This window comes from Bicyclus anynana, chromosome 20 (genome assembly GCF_947172395.1).
Source record: "Bicyclus anynana chromosome 20, ilBicAnyn1.1, whole genome shotgun sequence".
Lineage (NCBI taxonomy): Eukaryota > Metazoa > Arthropoda > Insecta > Lepidoptera > Nymphalidae > Bicyclus > Bicyclus anynana.
This window is the reverse complement of record NC_069102.1, coordinates 12,054,407-12,077,520: the sequence shown is the minus strand read 5'-3', so window position 1 is coordinate 12,077,520 and position 23,114 is coordinate 12,054,407. Positions and strand designations below refer to the sequence as shown.

Sequence of the window (23,114 nt, the reverse complement as noted above, 5' to 3'; positions counted from 1 at the left end):
TCTATAGCTCAATTTTTTAGTTATAATTTTTCGTAGACAGCGAAGTAAATAGACAGATGCATCCATGTTTTTCTCAAATAAAAAAATACTGATGTGTATTGTATTTGTCATGACACGTTTCATATTTTGAGTTTTGAATTAATAGACGGACACTTCAATTTTATTTAAATACTTGCCATGTTTTATATTTAGATCTCTCGCTTTTCTTCTGTCTCTTTTTTTTCTCTTCTTTTCATGGTGGCTCGGACCTTATGAGCGTACTTTTGCCACTCTTCATCGCTCGACAGCATGCGGGTGATAAGGTTATTTAAATACTAGTAGATGTAAAATATAGCCTATAGCCTTCCTCGATAAATGGGCTATCTAACATTGAAATAATTTTTCAAATGGGACCAGTAGTTCCTGAGATTAGCGCGTTCAATCAATTAAATAAACAAACACACTCTTCAGCTTTATAATATTAGTATAGATGTATTGACGTATCGCGGTTTCACTCGCGCCGTTCCCGTTCCCGTGGGAATACGAGTATATAACTAAGCCTATGTTTGTCGTTGATAATGTAGCATTCCACTATAACGAAAAATTGGATAAGTGATTTAGCGAAAACGTATCAAACAAACAAACTTACATTATATGAGTATGGAATCACTGTATAGTATAAAACAAAGTCGCTTTGTCTGTCCCTATGTATGCTTGAATCTATAAAACTACGCAACAGATTTTAATGCGATTTTTTTGAATAGATAGAGTAATTGAAGAGGAATATAATCCATGGTTCCCGCGGGTTTTATGAAAAGCTGAAATGCCCGTGGACGAAATCGCGGGCGTCCGCTAGTGATCTATATCTATATATCTATCCATACTTATAATAAAACTGGTCAAATTCTAGACATTTATTCGCTATTTGAGATTTTACTTATACCATTTGATTTTATCATTCATTTTAACACCAAACGTTACCGTGGCATAACGTACTACTAGCGCCATCTACAACTTTTATAACTTTTATAACAGGTCAAATTCTGTACATTAAAGATATTTTGAAATTTTTTTTTGGAGGGCAATAAATAATCGGTCTGTTTGTGTTTTTTTGTTATTCGGGCGAAACTACTGAATGAATGTAAATAAAACTTTTGCTCGGTTTGAGACCATAATATGGAGAAGGTTATAGGATAATTTTTAATTGCGAAAATAAAATAAGAAGGGGGTGAAATGGGGATTGTAAGTATGCATGGAAAGTTCCCAATTTTTTGAATTACTGTTTTAAAAATTTGTTCATAAATCATAAAAAAATTAGAAATATAATGAGATTTAAGAATTTCTAAGATTCAACCCCTAAAGTGGTGTAATAGGGGTGAAAGTTTGCATTTTATTTCCACGCGGACGAAGTCGCGGGCGTCCGCTAGTTTTATAATAAAGAAAGAGAAAAATTTTTACTCGGTCGGAGACGAAATCTTTCTAGTTTTTTGAAAAGAGTTTTCCTCAAAACGTGGGTCCTCAGTCCGAAGGCGAACCGTTTGTATTACATTATGTACAGTTTATTTTTCTTTAGGGAAGAAAAACAAATCGCAAATTTAGTCCCGTAGTTGGTAAAATTATTCTGAAAGAAACTCTTTTGCTACAAACGTTTTCTTGGGAAAATTACTTCTTTAATTTATCTTACTTTAGTAAAAATTCAGAAAATTGATAAGAAAATCTAAAGATACAGTTATAAATAGAAAATCTTAGAATAAAGCCTACCGGGTCAAATTGTAAATCATACCCTACACAATAAGCCCTTATTCGCACGAGAGTTTTTTTAACGGACGTTAAAAAAACGTTCATTTTTTTCTATTCTTTACAGGTTAGCCCTTGACTACAATCTCACCTGATGGTAAGTGATGATGCAATCTAAGATGGAAGCGGGTTAACTTGTTAGGAGGAGAATGAAAATCCACTCTCCTTTCGGTTTCTACACGACATTGTACCGGAACGCTAAATCACGTGGCGGTATGTCTTTGACGGTAGGGTGGTAACTAGCCACAGCTGAAGCCTCCCACCAGCCAGACCTGGACCAATTAAGAAAACCTCTATCGGCCCAGCCGGGGATCGAACCTCAGGACCTTCGTCTTGTAAATATACCTCGCGTACCACTGCGCCACGGAGGCCGTCAAAAATATATTATGAAGTTAAATGAAGGTCTATTTGCAACGCCCAAAATTTACAATACAACATGCTGTCGTGTAAACATATACTTGAGAATGCATTTGTTGTATTTGAACGCGTTTTTAACGTCCGTTAAAAAAGCTCTCGTGCGAATGAGGGCTTATTAATTAAAGCTACTTGTGAATTCGTCCAACAATGTCCATCGTTATCGTTGTAGGCCCTTTTTAGCGTATATTTATTATTTACTACCGAAAGCCCGCGACTTCGTACGGTTGAAGTTTTGTTTTGTACAAATCACGCGGGAACTATATTTTTCGGGATAAAAAGTAGCCTAAATGTTCCTCCATTACTTCTTTTATCTTCCAGTAAATCATTCATTAAAAATTGGTGGAGAGATTAGTCCAGACAAATGGACAGACAAAAATTGTTGAAAAACTTGATTATGTTTTAGTATTGTGGAAATAGCTAAGTACTTCAAAAAACACAGTTATTTTAAAATTACATACTGACACTCTTAAATTTTTTTATTTATATGTATTGATGTATAATTAATTATTGTATAGATAGGCATTAGCCATATTTATTGATCAGGACTAATATTTCTCTATCCAATTAAGCGAAAAGTGTTAAATGTGTCAAAACAAAATTTTCTAACATCAATCTAACCCTCATCAAAATTAAGTTGTTGATTAACCAGATATTACGTATTTTTATTCCAACAAATAAATAAATTCATTTTAGTAATTAAAAAAAATGTCCTCAAACGAATATTGAATGAAAACAAGTGAAAAGTCAAACTGCTGTCTAAAGTAACGATGACGTCACTGGGCATACCTACCGAGGCACCTGTGCACACCATCCTCTACACGTCGGCTTGTCTTCAGAAAACTGTCAAGAAAATCATCAAGGTAAGCATCTATAACTTGTAACTGTTCTGGACCAAGTGGTCTGGTTTAAATATTTTTGTGAAAATTATTTTTCAAAATCATAATCAAAATGTGAATTCGTTTACTTCAAGGAGGCTTAGATTACCGGCGTACTTTTGAAACATCTAAAGACTTTACCACCGATTCGGAAAGCAGGTTTCTTTTTCAAGATTAAAACATAAAAATCCAATCTACTTATACTACTTTTAGGTTTTAATGTACTTATTTATTTATTTAATATTTATATTCTTTTTTTATTAATATAGATTAATTAATTAAGTATGTAAGTACTATGTATTAGTATGTATTATGTATTATATTTGCTAAAAGATCCTTAATCAGTTGAGTAGATACAAAAAAGTTGTACTAAAAACCAATACCTTCAAAGCGGTAGAAATAAGTATGGTGGTGTATTTTCTCTAATATTCTCTATGAGAGTGTACATTGTACATTTTCTATTATTGCATATTAATATTAAGTATCTTCATGATGTAGACTTTAACTAATAAATCGTAAAGTACTATGGGCCATGTAAGTCCCTACTCCCTACTCCGAATTCTAAGTCTCTAGCTTACAAAAAGACATTTTATCGCGATTTCCATAAACAATGACATAAATAAGTCCATGCAGCGCAAATAATTTAATAGCGAGCGGTTATTTATTGATCCGACATATCACTAGTCCTTCAGTAATAGTAGCAGTTTGATGCAAAATGTACTGAATAAATTGTATACATCAATGATATTAAATACTGTTAGATGTGACACTAGCGCATAAAACATGAGGCGCTCAAAAGAGGAAATTTATAGTCAACTCAATTTATTACAAATAATACCTAAATATCGTCTACAATGTCGAGTTGTGTGTTCAAGAAGTGTAAAAACTATATACCTATATAAAATATATATTGGAATTAAAGACACATTGTGCATGTGTGCGCTCAGTGTTGTATTATTCGGATCACATTTTTCGCTGAGTTTGTAGGGACGTAACTGATCTATAGTATAAAATTACCATTGGTATAAGAAGTCATTATAAGTAACCCATATTCGGCCACTGTTCGGCACAAGTCTTCTCTCAGAATTAGAGGGGTTTGGTTAATAGTCTATCATCCAAGGCGGATCGGCAGAGAATGAGAATTTTCTTTATTCTCTTCGTATAACGAATAAGAAAATTTTCAGATATGCAGGTTTCCTCACGATTATTTTCCTTCTCCCTTTGAGACACATGATTATACGAGAGAGAGAGTTGGAGGTGCCTGCCCCAAACCGGATTCGAACCTACGCCCTTTGAATCCAAGGCAGAGATTATATCCACTGGGCTATGACCTCTGCCTTGATCCAGTACAAAATCACAATATGATTTGATAACCAAAGAAAACCTAAACTAGTTATAGCTACAAACTCCAGAGAGTGCCTGGTTTCGATTTTAATTATTATAAATCAAAGAATAGAGTATTAGAGAATTTATTTGAATATACTTGTTTGAATAAAATAAACGATGTTCATATACATATGTGGAAGAATTGAGAAAACTTCAATTATTACATTAAGTCTAGTTAGCAAGTTATTTTACTACTTGTACTTTTTTGTATTATGTAGTAAAACATCATATTTTAATAATTTTAGGTTGTTTGCAGAATCCTCATTAATACGGTGAGATACGTATATAAACTTTGATTTACGACGCCATTGACGTCATAGGTAATGATGATCTCTACATACATCGATAAAAAACTTCTAGTCAAAGTTAAATAGTAATGCTTAAGTAAGCTTATATTGTTAGTTTTTATTTGTGTACGAATTTTAGTGTGTGTAACATTGTGTATTTGATTTAAGGTACTGTTACACTTGCTCTAAAATAGCATGCTAAAAACGTGCTATTAAGTGTGCTCCATACGAACATGCTTAGCATCAGTTTACATTTGCTAGCAATAAGCATGTTATTTTTAAGTATGCTCCTGAATAAGCATGCTCAAAGCAAACATTTCAATTACACTAATTTGTATCTATCGCTCTCTGTCTATAGTATCGAGTTAGACAGGGAGAGATGAATGCGAAGAGAATACAGAATAGCAATGCTGATCGACTAGCATACTCAATAAGCAAACCTATTCAGACGCGTTAAAAGCACGCCCCCTTCCACCCGCGCAGCAAGTAGCATGCTTATAAATCGCACGACTGTTGTTTCTGGAAATGAGCATGCTCATTATTAGCAATGTTGCGATACACATGCTAATAAGTAGCAACTGCTCAATAGTAGCATTCTTTCGTGCTTGAAATGAGCATGTATAACAGTAGCTTTAGACCTTGTGGTTCCTATCTGAGGTTACCCTCTATTACTAAAGTGAATCACTTCTGGACCAAGGACGCAGTCCATACAGCAAATAATATAAAAAAACCGGCAAAGCGCGTGTCGAGCCACGCGCATGGTTCCGTAGATTAATTTAGTAATTTAGTCCCTTATGTAATGCACAAAAATACCGATAAAGATACCTCACGCTTTGGGATAGACGATAAAAAATTATGCATGTAGGGAAGGAACCATAAAATTTATTTTTCTTTTCTTATTACTACTTTATAGACGTAATATACAATACTCATACCATATTTCATCTTTCTAGTTTTAACAGACTCTTAGTTATCTTATTGACAACTTTATCTTTTTAAATTAGCAACGGATTTCGTATCCAACTTACAGGTTTCTGTAATAGTAATAGTCTCTACGCTAAACCGCGGACAGACGGACATGGCGTAACTATAAGGATTCCTTGTGGACTACGGAACCCTAAAAATTACAAGATGGTCTTCGTTACGTATTAAAAATTGATAATTTCGTTTGTTTTCCCGGAGACGTGGCTGAAAATAATGCGATAGGTAGGATTACTTTTTGTTAGGTGATTGGTGTATCGATTTTTCTAAATATAGTAGCTACGCTTTTCCTATCATTATGCGTAGGGAAATGAATACCACGGTTGAACGTAGACATACTTAGTGCTCTTTTTAACTGACCTCTAAAATGAATGAGTCAGGAGGTTCTATTTTGGCTGTTATATTTTGGTTATATTTTGGCTGGTGGGAGGCTTCGGCCGTGGCTAGTTACCACCCTACCGACAAAGACGTACCGCCAAGCGATTTAGCGTTCCGGTACGATGTCGTGTAGAAACCGAAAGGGGTCTGGATATTCATCCTCCTCCTAACATGTTAGCCCGCTTCCATCTTAGACTTCATCATCACTTACCATCAGGTGTGATTGTAGTCAAGGGCTAACTTGTAAAGAATAAAAAAAAAATATTTTATTCAACTGTATTTTTTTTTTCAATATTTCCGTCAATTGTAAACCAATTAAAAAAATATTTAGACTGGCACGTGGGAAGTATTTTCATGTTTTTCTTTTCAAGTATAATATTATACGAGTAATCCATAATTTGTAACTGTAGCATCCACAGAGGCTATCATGATGACTTATAAAGAAATAAACTAATTTTGTGAGTTTTGGTTCAGAGATAGATTGAACCTTAGTAATAGATACAACTAGCTTTTGTTGCAATAATAAAACTTTTAGGAAAATAGACAAATTGAGGCAACAGCTAGTTGCTTAAATGTACTATGGTTTGTTTATCAATACTACGGAATAAAATGGAAGTTTCCGTCTGTGATTTCAAAAGTTTTTATCAAGTGTTTTCTAGTTATTGACACGAATAACTAAAAAACACACTAAGAAAATTTTTGAAACTGTTGTTTTATAAGTGCTAAAACACAATCAAGTTTTCTTCTGGTTTCTTAAAGTTTTTTGGAACGGCTAAACCGATTTAAATGAGACTCACTGAAAATTAGAGGAGATTTATTATTTCGGGGAAATCATTTACTGGTGGAAACTGAATTTCACTTAGACGAAGTCGCGGGCGTCAGCTAGTCATCTTATAAAAAATATTTTATAGCAGGAAGAATACGCTACATCGCCTTGAACGAATGTGATTTTTCCAAGTACGATTTTTATTGCTGGATTTACGATTGCAGTTAAATCAATCATATCGAAATTTTCCAGCAGCGACAGCCCTGTCGAACGGGTTGAGATTTTTCTTAAAAGCAACCTTATACTATTTGTAATTGAGTTGAATTTCCCTTGCATGATTTTAAAAATGAGGTCATGCGAAAAAGAACCTTATCGTCTTGTTATTCGATAGAAGTTACTTTGTTCATTGAAATTTATTAAAAGGTAATTAAGAATCGATTTTGTTTTGTTTCTAAATAGGGGAAGCACAATTTATATTCTGTAATGTGCAATGATTAATAGATGTTTTAAATAACGGGCGCGTTATTCGAATTTTCTTTTTATGTTTAAGTACACAGAGTTCAATTTCGGTTGTACTACTAATTAGTAATATGAAAAATCTGTTGTTAAATCAACAAGGTTTAAATTGAACGTTACCAACACCGACTAGGTAATTAGTAATTTTTGACCAGATATTTTTGTGAAGAGTATGAAAATACTTTAATAACGTCAGTGTTAATTATATAACAAAACTAGCAGATGCCCGCGACTTAGTCTACGTGAAACATGTTGCTCTATAACCTCCTATATCTTCCAGGGAAAGTCGCATTAGAATCAGTTCAGCCAGTGATTAGCCCGGACAAACAGAAAGACAGACACAAAAAAAAAATTAAAAAACCTTGTTTTTTTTTTTGGTTTGGTATCGTGTAAATAACATGAGAACTTGAAAAAACACAGTTATACCTTGAAATCATAGACATACCTACACTTCAATTTTATTTATATGTATTGAAAAACGTACCGGATAGTACCAGGACCTTAGTCTTGTAAATTCACCGCGCAAACCATTGCGCCACGGAGGTATAGAGAAAACTACACATAAGTTTTCCTAATTAGGCACTAACTGATACTCTACACAAATAACAAGCGACTGCCAGTTAGTAACACGTCGACAATGTAATCAAGTTTATTACTGGGTAACTTTGTTGAAACAGTTCGCGGTACTAATCATATATGGATAGCATAAAACACGCCACCGCAAACTAAATGCAGGTTTCAATAACTGTTGTAACGAGTGAAGTAGTTAATAGTTTGTACGTTTAAAAGTACGTTTTCCAGTTCTTTAAAATTTTGAAATATTAAGAGGCAATCGACGTACTGAGAACCGTGATAGCCCAGTGCATTTTAAGAAATAAAATATCATCGTGAGGAAGCCTGCATGCCAGAGAATTTTCTTATTTCTCTGCGTGTGTGAAGTCTGCCATTGGGCCCGCGTGGTGTAAGCCCTCTTATTTTGAGAGGACACTCGAGCTCAGCAGTGAGCTGAATATGGGTTGATAGTGAAGCTTTATTACTACTGAATAAAAGTTGGTTACTGTATTAAAGTGGTTACATTTTAAAATTTTCATACAAACAATATTAAGGTTGTAAAATACGCGGCTGGATGATTTCGTAGGCGCCTCTGTGGCAATAAAATATATTTAAGGGCAAACCTGGTGTACTGTAAATATATGCTGGCTAAAGGGTAGGATTTAGCGTTTTTTAGGACAATTTGTAAAGTAACTTTTATTAAAAGTATTATTTTTAATTTTTAAAAGTTAGCTTCAACGAAAAAGATTTCAAAACCTGAACACCTGATGGTAAGAAAGGACTTCAACACCTGATGGTAAGTGATGATGCAATCTAAGATGAAAGCGGGCTAAAGTGTTAGGAATAGGATGATAATCCACACCCCTTTCGGTTAGTTAGTCAGCTTCCATCTTAGATTGCATCATCACTTAACATCAGGTGAGATTGTAAGTCAAGGGTTAACTTGTAAGGAAAAAAATGTCAAGTCTGGTCTGGTAGACTGCTTATTATTATTATATGCTACCCAAAGACGCACTGCCATACGATTTAGCATTCCGGTAGGTAAGGCACCAACGGAAGTATGGAGAATAAATTTAATTTTCAAGTTAACCTGATAGTATCTTAGAATGCATCATCCCTTAAAACATCAGGCGAGACCGCAATAAAGGGCTTGCTTTTTTTATTCTTTACAAGTTAGCCCTTTACTACAATCTCACCTGATGGCAAGTGATGATGCAATTTAAGATGGAAGCGGGCTAACTAACCGACAGGGGTATGGATTTTCATCCTACTACTACAAGAAGAAAATCCACATAACTTTCGGTTTCTACACGACATCCGTACCGTACCGGAACGCTATATCGCTTGGCGGTGCGTCTTTGCTGGTAGGGTGGTAACTAGCCACGGCCGAAGCCTCCTACTAGCCAGACCTGGACCAATTAAGAAAACCTTGATCGTCCCAGCCGGGGATTGACCCCAGGACCTCGGTCTTATAAATTCATCGCGCATACAACTGCGCCAAGGAGTTTGAGCTGGGAATCGAACCCGGTACCTCGCATGAAAACCAAAGTATACCAACTGAGGTCGTCAAATACCATGGTTTATTGCATACGCTGACAGCGTGTGTAATAAACCAAGCAAAAAAAATCTCATACAAACAAAATACAAGTACAAGGTCGATTTATTTTGGGAAAACACACTCCCATGCCATGAGTAAATATTTATTTCTTATGAGTGCATTTTTACATATTATATTTTTGTTCAATCACGCCGCTCCGGAGTAGAATAACCTTTTTGTTTATAGACGATACTTTCTTTTACTACCTTCAAAAATAGTTATTTGTTATGCTACAAACACATTAAATGATTTCGATAAAAACATTTCAGCTCGTTTGAGAAATGTGCCTGATTTAGTGAGAATTTAATTGTACAATTTGATTTTTTTTCAGTTTTTTGCATTTTCTGAGAAGATTTTTTTTAGTAATCTACTTATATTCTTTTTACACTATCAGAAAGTAGAGATTTCAACAAACAAAAAAATTTTAATAAAAAAAATACAACCGACTTCAAAACCTAAAAACGTACCCACTAAACTAAAAAGCGAAAAATAACATCATAATATGTTCTACCTGCTGATCAGTATGAAGGTGGTGCTAAGCCGGTGTATGTATTAATTCAATGGAATGGAAAAGTTTACAAACACACTAGACACCCATATAATTTTCGAAAGTTCCCCTCAATTTCTCCAGGATTCCATCGTCAGATCTTGTCATGATGGCAATGGGACCAAATGGGGACTATACCGTTTCAAACAAAAAAAGAATTTTTGAAATCGGTCTAGGCGTCTTTGAGTAATCGGTGTACATACATAAAAAAAAAAATAAAATACCGACCGAATTGAGAACCTCCTCCTTTTTGAAGTCGGTTAAAAAGCCCCAAGACTTTTTGGAAAAAGCTGATATTTTGACGCTAAAATTTTCGATTGAAAATTAGGATGCTTTGTTGATATTAAGTTAAAATAAGGCGAAAAAATAAATATTTTAAATCAAATAAATTACAGTGTGTTTGGGTACATAATAAGGTATTTAAGTTTTCACCAAATTTCGTGGAAAAAAAAATTTTTTTGAAAAAGATAAAAATAATAAAACCAAATCTTGGTTATTTGAATTTTTCACCTAAAAAATTGTAAATAGATAAGTTGTAGATCTTTATAAACCATTTTTGACCTTTAAAAACTCACCCCCCTTCCACTTCCAGAATTCGGATCGACCGTAATTTATTGCTCCTTTCATTTTTATCATATTCCCCTCCTTTTCTAATGGGTTTTTATTTTTATTCTCTACAAGTTAGCCCTTGACTACAATCTCACCTGAAGGTAAGTGATGATGCATTCTAAGATGGAAGCGGGCCAACTTGTTAGGAGTAGTATGAAATCCATACTCCTTTCGGTTTCTACACGACATCGTGCCGGAACGCTAAATCGCTTGGCGGTAAGTCTTTGTCGGTAGGGTGGTAACTAGCCACGGCCGAAGCCTCCCACCAGCCACCATCACCAGGTTTCATCTACTGTATTTTTTTTTCACTTTTTACCATTTTTGATGAGTTTAGTCTAAGTTTCTACTTTCTAGTACTCTGGTTATTTCGAGAGCTGTTTAAATATCGGCTGATCCCTTAATATTGAGATATTTCAAACTTCTTACATTACTATGATTATGATTACTATGTTTAAAAAATATGGCGATCTTCTTAGCGAATGTTGCGAGATCCATATCTCTAAAGGCATTATGCAAGAAAGTTGCCTTTCAATTAGGAGTGCCCCCATTTCTGTCTTACTCCACAAAAGCAACTGAGATCCACTCAATAGTCGTTATGCGACTGCGATTTATAAAAACAAGTTATACTGAAGTTTTGTAGAATACAGATAATTAAATTATTTTTTGTCAAAGCCAGAATAGAAAGAGACTATTGCAATGTCAAGAATTGAAGAAAATTCTTATTATAGAACTAGCGGACGCCCGCGACTTCGTCTGCGTGAAACCCTGCTACTACACATAACCCTACTGTACCCTACCACTACTCTACCCCTACCATACTCCTACCCTACCTCTACCCTACCCCTATTAATATTATCCTAGTACCCCCATGGTAGGGACCATGCGACGGCGACGGAAGCTTAAATAATGGAGTAACTTCTCCCATTTTCTCAACATTTCCCTTCACTGCTCTGCTCCTATTGGCGGTAGCATGATGAAAAATATATTTTAACGTGCCCATTAGTACGAAGAATAATTGTACCAAGTTTTGTTAAAATCCGTCGAGTAGTTTTTGTTTCTATAACGAACATACCACGCGACGGAAGCTTAAAAAATTGAGTAACTTCTCCCGTTTTCCCAACATTTCCCTTCACTGCTCTGCTCCTATTGATCGTAGCGTGATGAAAAGTATACTATAACCTGCCCAGGAGTATGAAGAATAATTGTACCAAGTTTCGTTAAAATCCGTCGAGTAGTTTTTGTTTCTATAAAGAACATACAGACAGACAGACAGACAGACAGACAAAAATTTTACTGATTGCATTTTTGGCATCAGTATCGACCACTAATCACCCCCTGATAGTTATTTTGGAAATATATTTCATGTACAGAATTGACCTCTCTACAGATTTATTATAAGTATAGAAGATGAAATAAAAACCAATTAATGAATTCGAAAAACCAATTAATGAAATTGAAATGATCCGCAGAAGAACCAAAGCTATACCAAGATAATGCTATTTTCGGATAAAGGTTTGACTATGAAGTTTGAATGGCACAACTCTAGATAGTAGACGATATTTAGGTATAATTTGTTTTTTAAATAACGTTCGTTGTTGACCACAACTATCATTGAGTTGCTTATAAATTTTCTCTTTTGAGCGCCTCATTTTTCATGCGCTAGAACAAAACTAACAGTATTTAACATCATTGGATAGAATGATCTTATATTTCTTGTAAGTAAACTCTCTTCCATCTTACATAATAACTTAACATAAGGTAAGATCGCAGTCAAGGTTTCTCTTTGAATAAAAATTCATGAAGTCAGAATCCACGTTTAATTTACGCGTGTAAATAATTAGTGTGATAACACCTAATCTCGTGCCTCTAAGTACGTCGGCATCTCTAATAAACACTCGGGAAATTCGCAATTTTCTTCAGGGAAATGTTATTATTTCGAGGCGGGATAGGCACCTGTTGGTAAATCTTGAAATGAGGTCGAATTTTAGAAGAACGAAATTTTTCATTAACCTTTGTAACGTTGCTTTCTCTATGTTAACTTTTCTGAGATGTATTTTGCAGATGATTTCTTTTTATGCATAAATGAGAGGAACATCTTAGCATTCCATGAATTCACCGTGCGGGTGCTGGGTCGTTTGTGTTGCATAGAGAAAAACCCCAATCAGAGCCCTGAACTCATTGGCGTATCTAGGATTATTTCCTAGGGTGGGCCCAGGCTACTTACATACCGCTGAACAGAGTTAACAATCATTATAGAAATGTCATTTACAATGTTTGTGGACGCTGGCCTCTTAAACGGGTCGACTGATTTTATTGATTTTTCTTTGTATATTTTGTATTTCGGCGTCCATCATAAAATTTTAAATCGCTAGCCCAGAATTCTAGAGTGGGCTCTGGACCATTATAGGGTGGGCCCGACCCACCCGGCCCACCCGCTATATACGCCTATGCCTGAACTTGTGACCAGGGCTCTGCTCGGAGGCCTGAGTGTAGAGTTACGAGTAAGGATATTTTTGACAGTTAACTAATACTCCCCTTCTTCGCTCCTGTTGTTCTCCCTGCCTAGCCAAATTAGGACCCTAACAATACACTTCTTTTTGTAAAAATATGTACATGTCACACCATCTCGTAGACTTTGCGATATCATTGGAAACTACTATGTTCCTTGCCTGCTCTTCTCAGTAGAATCCGTCTTCTGATCTGGTAAAAGAATCCAACGACTTAATAATTTACCTACGGCCAACGACATTATATTGTGGCGTGCACTTTATAGATGCACAAACGCAATGCATACCTTGCGGATTTATTACGTACCCGTAGGAAGAATTTCCCATTTTATACAATTTGTACCTATAGTGCATACCCTTATTAAAAACCTTGTGCACGTTACTCCACGTCGTTGCCTACGGCACTACAAATAGACAAACTTGACGTTTCATAAAATTTTAATAAAAAAAAAATATAACCGACTTCAAAACCTGAAAACCCACTAAACTAAAAAGTGAAAAATAACATCATAATATTATTATGTTCTACCTGCTGATCAGTCTGAAGGCGGTGCTTAGCCGGTGATGTATTTATTCAAGCCATGTAATATCGTAATCGGTGTACATACATAAAAAAAATACTGGGCAAATTGAGAACCTCCTCCTTTTTGAAGTCGGTTAAAAATTGCTCCCAAATCAAAACTAAGTAGGAATGAAGTAAACGAATATAATTTGATCGAATTCCATATGATATTACTTTTGTGAATCCTACAAACTTTGTGTTAAACTTAAATATAAATATGTACATTTTTATCATACAATTCTATATTGCGACATTGGCAACGTCCCAGGTGGCCAGTGCAATGTTAATTGGAAAAGTTTTTTCATTTCTGTTCGAATAAAAACTTTTGCGTACACATTTGTATGTAAACAGAATGAAAGGATTTGAAAGCTGGCTTTTAGGGAAAATATTTAATATTTGAAGCAACTTATTCTTGCTATCGTAAATTTTGTAGATAGTGGTGGTTGTTTTTTTATTTCTTTTATTTTATTTTTTACGTCACAAAACTGACACAATGACTCAATTAATTTAATTTACAATTTATTAAACAATAGCTAATTTACGTTCTCATGAAATTGTGCCTTGATTTGATCAACTCATAATCGGCTCACTGCTGAGCTCGAGTCTCCTCTCAGAAATTGTGCCTACTTGATGAAAACACAACATGTTTATTTATATTGGGCTCATATTTCTGACCAAATATTATCATAATCATCATCGTCATATCAGCCGATGGACGTCCACTGCAGGACATAGGCCATTTGTAGGGACTTCCAAACATCACGATACTGAGCCACCTGCATCCAGCGAATCCCTGCGTGCGACTCACTTGATGTCGTCAGTCCACCTGGTGGGGGGTCGGCCAACACTGCGCTTACTAGTGCGGGGTCGCCATTCCAGCACTTTGGGACCCCAACGTCCATCGGCCCTTCGAACTATGTGTCCCGTCCTTTGCCACTTCAGCTTCGCAACTTGTTGAGCTATGTCGGTGACTTTGGTTCTTCTGCGGATCTCCTCATTTCTGATTCGATCACGCAAAGATACTCCTAACATAGCTCGTTCCATCGCCCGCTGTGTGACTCTGAGCCTTCTTATGAGGCCCATAGTTAGCGACCAAGTCTCGGAACCATAGGTCATCACTGGCAACACGCACTGTTCGAAGACTTTTGTCTTCAGGCACGACGAAAAGATGTCGCGAAGTTGCAGCAGCCCAGCCGAGTTGGATTCGACGGTTCACCTCTAAACGAAAGTGAAGTTAGCAATCAATGAATACATTTAAAGTTTTTTTTTTTCATAATCAAAATCATAATTATCATTTATTTGCACAAAACGTGTCACATGTTGATAAGTGATGGAAGCGAGCTAACTTGTTATAAGAAGGATGAAAATCCACAGCCCTTTCGGTTTCTTAACATCGTAACGGAATGCTAATTCGCTTTGCGGTGCGTCTTTGCGGGTAGGGTGATAACTAGCCACGGCCGAAGCCTATAACCAGACCAGCCAATTTAGAAAATATAAAACCCTAAAATTACTTGAGCTGGTAATCGATCCCAAGACCTCTGTGCCACAGCACTACAAGCCAAGTTTCATTCTCGTTTACCGTTTGTTGTGAAATATGCAATATTTCAAATTCAATACCGTCGTGCCGCCATAACTCCAGAGCTTGTAAGTTATTCCCATCTCAGCGTGATCTCATCCCACGCGAGTATGGGATTGCGTTTAAATTGGAACTTCAATTACATAGTTGCTTCATACCAGGTGATGTTGTGATGCCTTTATGTATGGTGGTTGCTCTGGTAACGATTTTTAACCGACTTCTAAAAGGAGGAGGTTCTACGTTTGGCTGTATGTATGTTCTTTTTCTTCTTTTTATGTTTGTTTATCGATATTTTGAATATAATAATAATAATTAATCTTTGTTTTATTAAAACTAGTGTGTTTGTTAGTGTTTCCATAAGGTATTTTAAACCACTACAATTTTATGAAGATCTGGAGTTGGTCTGATGTTGGAGCCGAAACACACACGATGGAACTCGTCAACGATTTACAGCAGTTACCTTTTGTTTGGGCTTGATTAATTTGTATTGAAGAGAACTTTCCACCTAGATAGGTTGTGACTGTATTAAGGGTCTGGTGATGAAGACGAAAGACAGTTAAGGGAACTCCTCGACGGTTCGCGGTAGCTACCTTGTGTTTTGACTTGATAATTTTGTATTGATGAGAACTTTAACCTGGATAGGTTGTGACTGTATTAAGGGTCTGGTGATGAAGATGAAGGAGAGTTAAGGGAACTCCTCGACGGTTCACGGTAGCTACTTTTCATTAGTTAAGATACCTTTCACGTTTTTCTGGATATTCATATTACGCGTGGATAAAGGGGGAGTGAAATTTGTATATCAGTTAAGGTAGTATTTTTTTTTTTTTATTTTTATTAAAATTGGGATTGTAAGACTTAGGTACTGATCATAACAAAATAATTTAAAAAAATTTTGTTCACACTTAGTAGGTATGCTAACACTAAAAATGAAAAAATAAAAATTTTAATAAAAAAAATTCAACCGACTTCCAACTCTAAAATTAACTTAAACTAAAAAGCAAAAAATAACATCTTACCTATGTGCTACCTTCTGATCAGTTTGAAGGCGGTGCCAATCTAGTGTCATGTTTTAATTAAAACCGTTTCTGAAAAACTACAGAAATTAAACGGCTTGAATTAAAACATCACTGGCTTGGCACCGCCTTCAAACTGATCAGAAGGTAGCACAAAGGTAAGATGTTATTTTTTGCTTTTTAGTTTTAGTTAATTTTAGAGTTGGAAGTCGGTTGAATTTTTTTTATTAAAATTTTTTCACGTATTTCTTCAACAGAAACAGTACGCAGACTCGACATATAGTTAGGGGCCTAGCAGCCGTATCAAAGATACGGGGCCCCCGGACTACAAGGGGCCCTTACGGGTGAAAGCAAAACTTTATAAAATGCCATCCAAAATATCACTTAATCTGGTGTTTCCCCGAAAAAAATCATGTAAAAAACTGCCTATGGAATTTCACTTCAGAAATGACAAAATTAAAAAATTTTATTTCAGCCTAAAAATGGAAACATGTTAAATATCCTAATAGCAAGCATGTTTGTTTCTTTTCTGAGAAATCTTTAACCTGGCAACTTATTTTGATACAGGGCCCCTTTAAGGCACGCTACCTACGTCATTGGATATACTATAATTATATTATAGTACAATACTATATATTATAGTACGGTTGGCAACCCTAATGTCACTTGATGTTAAATGCCGACATTGACGTCATTTCCTTGAAATACCTATGATGAAGATCGCGAAAATAAAAAATATCACTTGCATTTAATGTAGAGACTCATGTTTCGTACCGAGATACAGAAATGACCCTGCAGATATCAGAAATGAGGAATCATAAAAGAACTTTATTGAAGTTTCCATTCGTCGAAGCAGCAGCGCTACATAGTAGAGGAGCCCAAGGGGGGATTTTTTAATTTACTCGATCGCGGTAGATAAACATAAGGGATACCTTACATATTGTTGAGTAGGTACCTCCACTAAATATGAGCTCTTAATATGAGTAGGTCCGCTTAGCTCAACCCAGATTTTTTTAGAAATACTCAACCAGTACGAAAGATCAAGGTAAAGTGGGTTAGCTAATTGCCAGAAGTGTGAATTTTAGTGTAACCCAAGGGATTGAGATGATTTACATAGTTGCTATGAAAAACGATGCATTTCCGTTCTTGATCCACCTGCGCGGTTAGGTTATTTCCGCAGGCCGAAGTTTTGAAAATTGTTTTTATAAATGTGTAGTTTTTGTCCTCACCTCTGGAAGCGGAAAAAGTATAGTATATCAACCCATATTCGACTTACTGCTGAGCTCGAGTCTCAGAATGAGAGGGGTCAGGCCAATAGTCCACCACGCTGGCCCAATGCGGATTGGCAGACTTCATACACGCAGAGAATTAAAAAAATTCTCTGGTATGCAGGTTTCCTCACGATGTTTTCCATCACCGTTTGAGACACGTGATATTTAATTTCTTATAATGCACACAACTGAAAAGTTGGAGGTGCATGCCCCGGACCGGATTCGGATCCACACCCTCGGAATCGGAGGGAGAGGTCATATCCATTGGGCTATCACGACTGTAAAAGAGTATACCCACAACTATTTATTTTTCCTATCATCAAATCAAATAAGTCTCCGCAAAGCTCGTGTAAATCCACATGTAGCAGCATGGGCTCTCGCACTAGCTACATTCTGCACAACAACTTTCATGCTCATTTTAAAGTAAGCTCGTTTTGACTTTTAAAGTAACGTTCCATGTAAATAGCCTCCCGCTTCTATTGATGTCTAGAATATTCTGTTTGAGTTTCATACTTGAAAGCGATTCCTATTTACATTTCGATCGTGTGGAGTTTCGATTTGCCGCCATGTTTTTTGTGTCCGAGCCAGAACGAGGATTTGTAGTCCAATTTGATTCGGCTTAGGCTTCTGTAGACATGGTAATAAACTTGACTGGTTTCAAGACCATTGTTAGACCTGTTGTGTTCTATGGATCGGAAATATGGGTTGTAAAATATTAATAATAATAATAAAATTCTTTATTCAGCTAAAAAAAACTAATTAAAAAATCAAGAAGAAATTACAAACTAATACTAACAGAGCTTACAAACTACTTAAAGATACCTACTTAAATTACAAAGTTCCTCTGTCTGTACTTAGTATAATAATATAATAAAGAAATTCAGCTGAATGGGGCGCTGCCTCTGTGTTAGTGCCGTAGGCTCCTTCGGAGGGTTTGGGCGAGCTCATAAGCATCGCCTGATAGGGCCCGAAGGCAGAAGCAGAGTAGATGGGCGGAACGACTCCCTAAGGGCGTCTCCTCTGAGACTCGGACCTCGACTTAGAGGGCCGTTCGGGAAGGGTGTTTTGGCCTGAGTGTATCAGTCACCAGTCACCACTTGTGTTTGTGTTTGTGTTGAAACATTGTCGGTCGTTATGTCATCGTCAGGTTCGTAAAGGACGTTTTTTGGGCGTCTAGGAAAGAATGCATGTAAATGAAATGCGTATGTTGAAATGGATGCGAGGTGTGACTAGAATAGAAAAAATGAGGAACGAATATGGTGAAGTCTGAAAGTGGCGGAAAAAAGTTGAGGAGTAATGATAAAATTGCAAGTGCAAGGACAAATAGGAAAGGAATGTCGAACATGTGATGGTTGGTGATTGATTATTTATTTAACGAATGATAGAAGCGAATGGAAGTGATTGACATGTTTTGCCGATATTAATGCCGGCTCCACATTAGTGCCGCGATCGCGAAGCTCCGTGAACAAACGCGAACGACGTGGACGGCTTTCGCGGTTTCACGCACGTTCACGCCTGTTCCCCGATCAGAGTCGGAATTTAGTCTCGCGAGAAAGGGTTCGCACCTCCTTCGCACGGCGTTCACGCATACGAATCCACATTCACGACCCTTCTAAATAGTGGTATAGTGACACACCAAACAAAGTTATTGTTGCAGCAGATTCTATGTCCATTTTTTTTTATTCTTTACAAGTTAGCTCTTGACTACAATCTCACCTGATGGTAGGTGATGTTGCAATCTAAGATGGAAGCGGGCTAACTTCTTCGGAGGAGGATGAAAATCCTCACCCCTTTCGGTTTCTACACGACATCGTACCGGAACTCTAAATCGCTTTTGAGTACGTCTTTGTCGGTAGGGTGGTAACTAGCCACAGCCGAAACCTCCCACCAGCCAGACCAATTAAGAAAATCTCAATCGGTCCAACCGGGGATCGAACCCAGGACCTCCGTCTTGTAAGTCCACCGCGCATACCACTGCACCACGGAGGTCGTCAAACCGGCGGCGGGTTTGAAACGTAAGCATCCCGTGAATGTGGCATGGCATAAATGGGCATGGATTTCGTGCCGTGAATTCATGGCACTAATGTGGAGCCGGCATAAAATAATAGCTTGAGGTGGAGTGTCTATGATATGTCAAATCTTTTGGTATTCAATAAATGAAATCTAATATAGAAGTGTACGTCTCATAAGTATTTACCAACCAAAGTATCCGATCAACATTCAGGTTGCATGATTCAGCCCAAATCTGATCTATTTTGGATGGGATTTGGGTCATTCATCTTATTATCATAATGCTGTACTTTACCACATCTATTTGTAAACTATTTTCTTTGGCATATTACTCTTATAGTGTAAGCATAGCTATCGTTGGCATAGTACGGTGTAGTATGATAAATTATCTTCTAAGTCTTTGTAGTTCAAAACATGGTAGTATGAATTCCATACCACTACCTATTCTGCCTTCGATTCTGAGGGCGTTGGTTCGAACCCGGTCAGAGGCATGCATCTCCAACTTTTCAGTTGTGTGCATCTTAAGAAATTTGTCTCAAACGGTGAAGGAAAATCAAGGTGATGAAACCTGCATACCAAAGAATTTTCTTGATTCTCTACGTGTGTGAAATCTCCCAATTCGCGTTTGGCAAGCGTGGTAGACTAAGGCCTAACCCCTTTCATTCTGAGAGGAGACTCGCGCTCAACAGTGAGCCGAATATGGGTTGATAATGATAAATATTCTGCGTGATAGCCAGTTGATATGGCCGTTCGTGTACCGTGCGCTCTGTCTGCCTCATTTTTCATCATAACCCATATTCGGCTCACTGCTGAGCTCGAGTCTCTTCTCAGAATGAGAGGGATTAGACCAATAATCCACCACGCTGGCCCAATGCGGATTGGCAGACTTCATACACGCAGAGAATTAAAAAAATCTCTGGTATGGTTTCCGTACGATGTTTTTCCTTCACCGTTTCAGACACGTGAAATTTAATTTCTTAAAATGCACACTCCGGAATCGGAGGCAGAGGTCATATCCACTGCGCTATCACGGCTGTCTATCTGCCAATTATTCTTTAATCTGTGATTATAATACAATTTCTTAGTGCTGCTATCTCTGGGGAATGTACAAAGATTTAACAATCAAAGTTCGTGAACCCTTGTGATTCGCCTCATTGCTTTCAGAAATACATTCGTACGTACCACCGTACCTGTGGTCTCCTGGGCACTCTTTATAACCCAATCGTTGTGCCAAAATGAGTTCTATTGTTATTTAATAGATGCCACAATCCTTTGGGGAGATGCGGAATGCGTGAGTCAGACAAATCTTAGAAGGGTTAGAGAGAAAATCTATTTGTTTGTCGTTGAAAAGGGTTTATCTAAGGAATTTTTTTGTTTCACTTACTTGGATAAGGATTTTTGTCTATTTTTTTTAATAAAACAACAGGTGGTGGATTTTTTTGTCTCAATCAGATAATGAAATGTGTCATACATTTTTTTTTATTCTTTACAAGTTAGCCCTTGACTACAATCTCACCTGATGGTAAGTGATGATGCAGTCTAAGATGGAAGCGGACTAACTTGTTAGGAGGAGGATGAAAATCCGCACCCCTTTCGGTTTCTACACGGCATCGTACCGGAACGCTAAATCGCTTGGCGGTACGTCTTTGTCGGTAGGGTGGTAACTAGCTACGGCCGAAGCCAGCAGGATGTCCCGAAATTAATGGATAAAAAATATAACTTGGTCACCCTAGGAATTTTTGGAAAATTGTTCAAATTAATGATTTTAAACTTATTTCGTGGATGTTTATTACGAATTACGAATATTATGTAAACGGGTACATACCACGATAAAAGAGGAGATTTTTAATGTCGATATTTCGACCCAGTTGCATGAATCGTTCGGCCAAATTATATAAAAGGCCATATTATATACCAGATACCAGGCGACATGCCTAACCCCTCTCCTTTCATGTACACTAAGAACAAAAAAATATGGTATATCCCTTTAAAGGTATCGCATCAATTTATATTCCAATAATGAACAAAGAAAAAGTTACTGTGAATTAGAAACTGCGGTCAACTTAATTAAGTTTTGCTGGAGTTTTTTGGTAAAACGAAATGTAGTAAATTAACCAGTCCCGTCTGGGAATAAATGCAATGCATTTCTGCCCTAATTGGAATTTATCTATTCGTTAGCTTTCTTGAAAAAGAAATAAACTTTTAGGTATTTACACGGTATTTAAAAAAAAGGGTAACTAGCAATGCCGTGGTTTCACTGGCGTAGTTCCCGTTCCCGTGGGAGTACGGGGATAAAATGTAGCCCATGCCACTCACAAATAAAGTAGCTTTCTATTGGTAAAATAATTTTCAATGAAAATAAAAATCTTACTCGTCGCTTCGTTCTGCCCAAAAAAAAAACATTTTTATTTTTACCAGATTCTTAAAACCACTCTTTTACCATCTGCATATTACCTACTATTTATTATTGTAGGAAGAAAAAAACTATATTTTAGCCCGACCCAGAATTCGAACCCAGGACATCGTGACATGTACCTAGCTGAAAAATTTAGCCGCTGTACTGATTGAACTAACGAGTTGAGGAGATGATATTATTGTGTATTCATACAAATAATTGTTTTTTTTTGCTTTCAGGTAAGCCCAAGTTCGGTTAAACGTCGGTAACTTAAGAATCGTGAGTGAAAATATATAGCTACTGATAGTATAGCTTGCGAGATACTTACCCAGTGGATATGACCTCTGCCTCCGATTCCAGTGGGTGTTGGTTCGAATCCAGTCCGGGGCATGCACCTCCAACTTTTCAGTTGTGTGCATTTTAAGAAATTAAATATGACGTGTCTCAAACGTTGAAGAAAAAACATCGTGAGGAAACCTGCATATTAGATAATTTTCTTAATTCTCTGCGTGTATGAAGTCTGCCAATCCGCTTTGGGCCAGCGTGGTGGACTATTGGCCTGACCCCTCTCATTCTGAGAGGAGACTCGAGTTTATCAGTGAGTTGAATATGGGTTAATAATGATGATGATGAATATAATTCTGGGTGCGTGGCATATAATTTAGAGTCGATAAGCGTTGGGGTCCCAAGGTAGGTACTAAAAAGGCGACCCCGCACCGAAATGCGCAGTGTTGGTCGACCCCCCACTAGGGTAAAGGCGACATCAAGCGGATTGTAGGGAGCCGCTGGATGGTGGCTGCTCGAAATCGTAGTGTTTAGAAGTTCATTAAAGAGTCCTTGCCTTTCACACTGCTAACAGCGTAAAATAGAAATTATAAAGAACAATTTTAAAGAATATATTTTTTTTTTAATTCTTTACAAGTTAGCCCTTGACTACAATCTCACCTGATGGTAAGTGATGATGTAGTCTAAGATGGAAGCGGGCTAACTTGTTAGGAGGAGGATGAAAATCCACACCCCTTTCGGTTTCTACACGGCATCGTGCCGGAACGCTAAATCGCTTGACGGTACTGTCTTTGCCGGTAGGGTGGTA

The 23,114-nt window shown here is 36.9% G+C and overlaps 1 protein-coding gene across 1 annotated transcript in view; it reads left to right on the top strand.

Moving 5' to 3' along the window:
• The window catches only part of LOC112047143 (transient receptor potential cation channel trpm), a gene marked incomplete in the record, with an annotated part of 316,213 nt that overhangs the window by 66,320 nt on the left and 226,779 nt on the right, over nt 1-23,114 (top strand).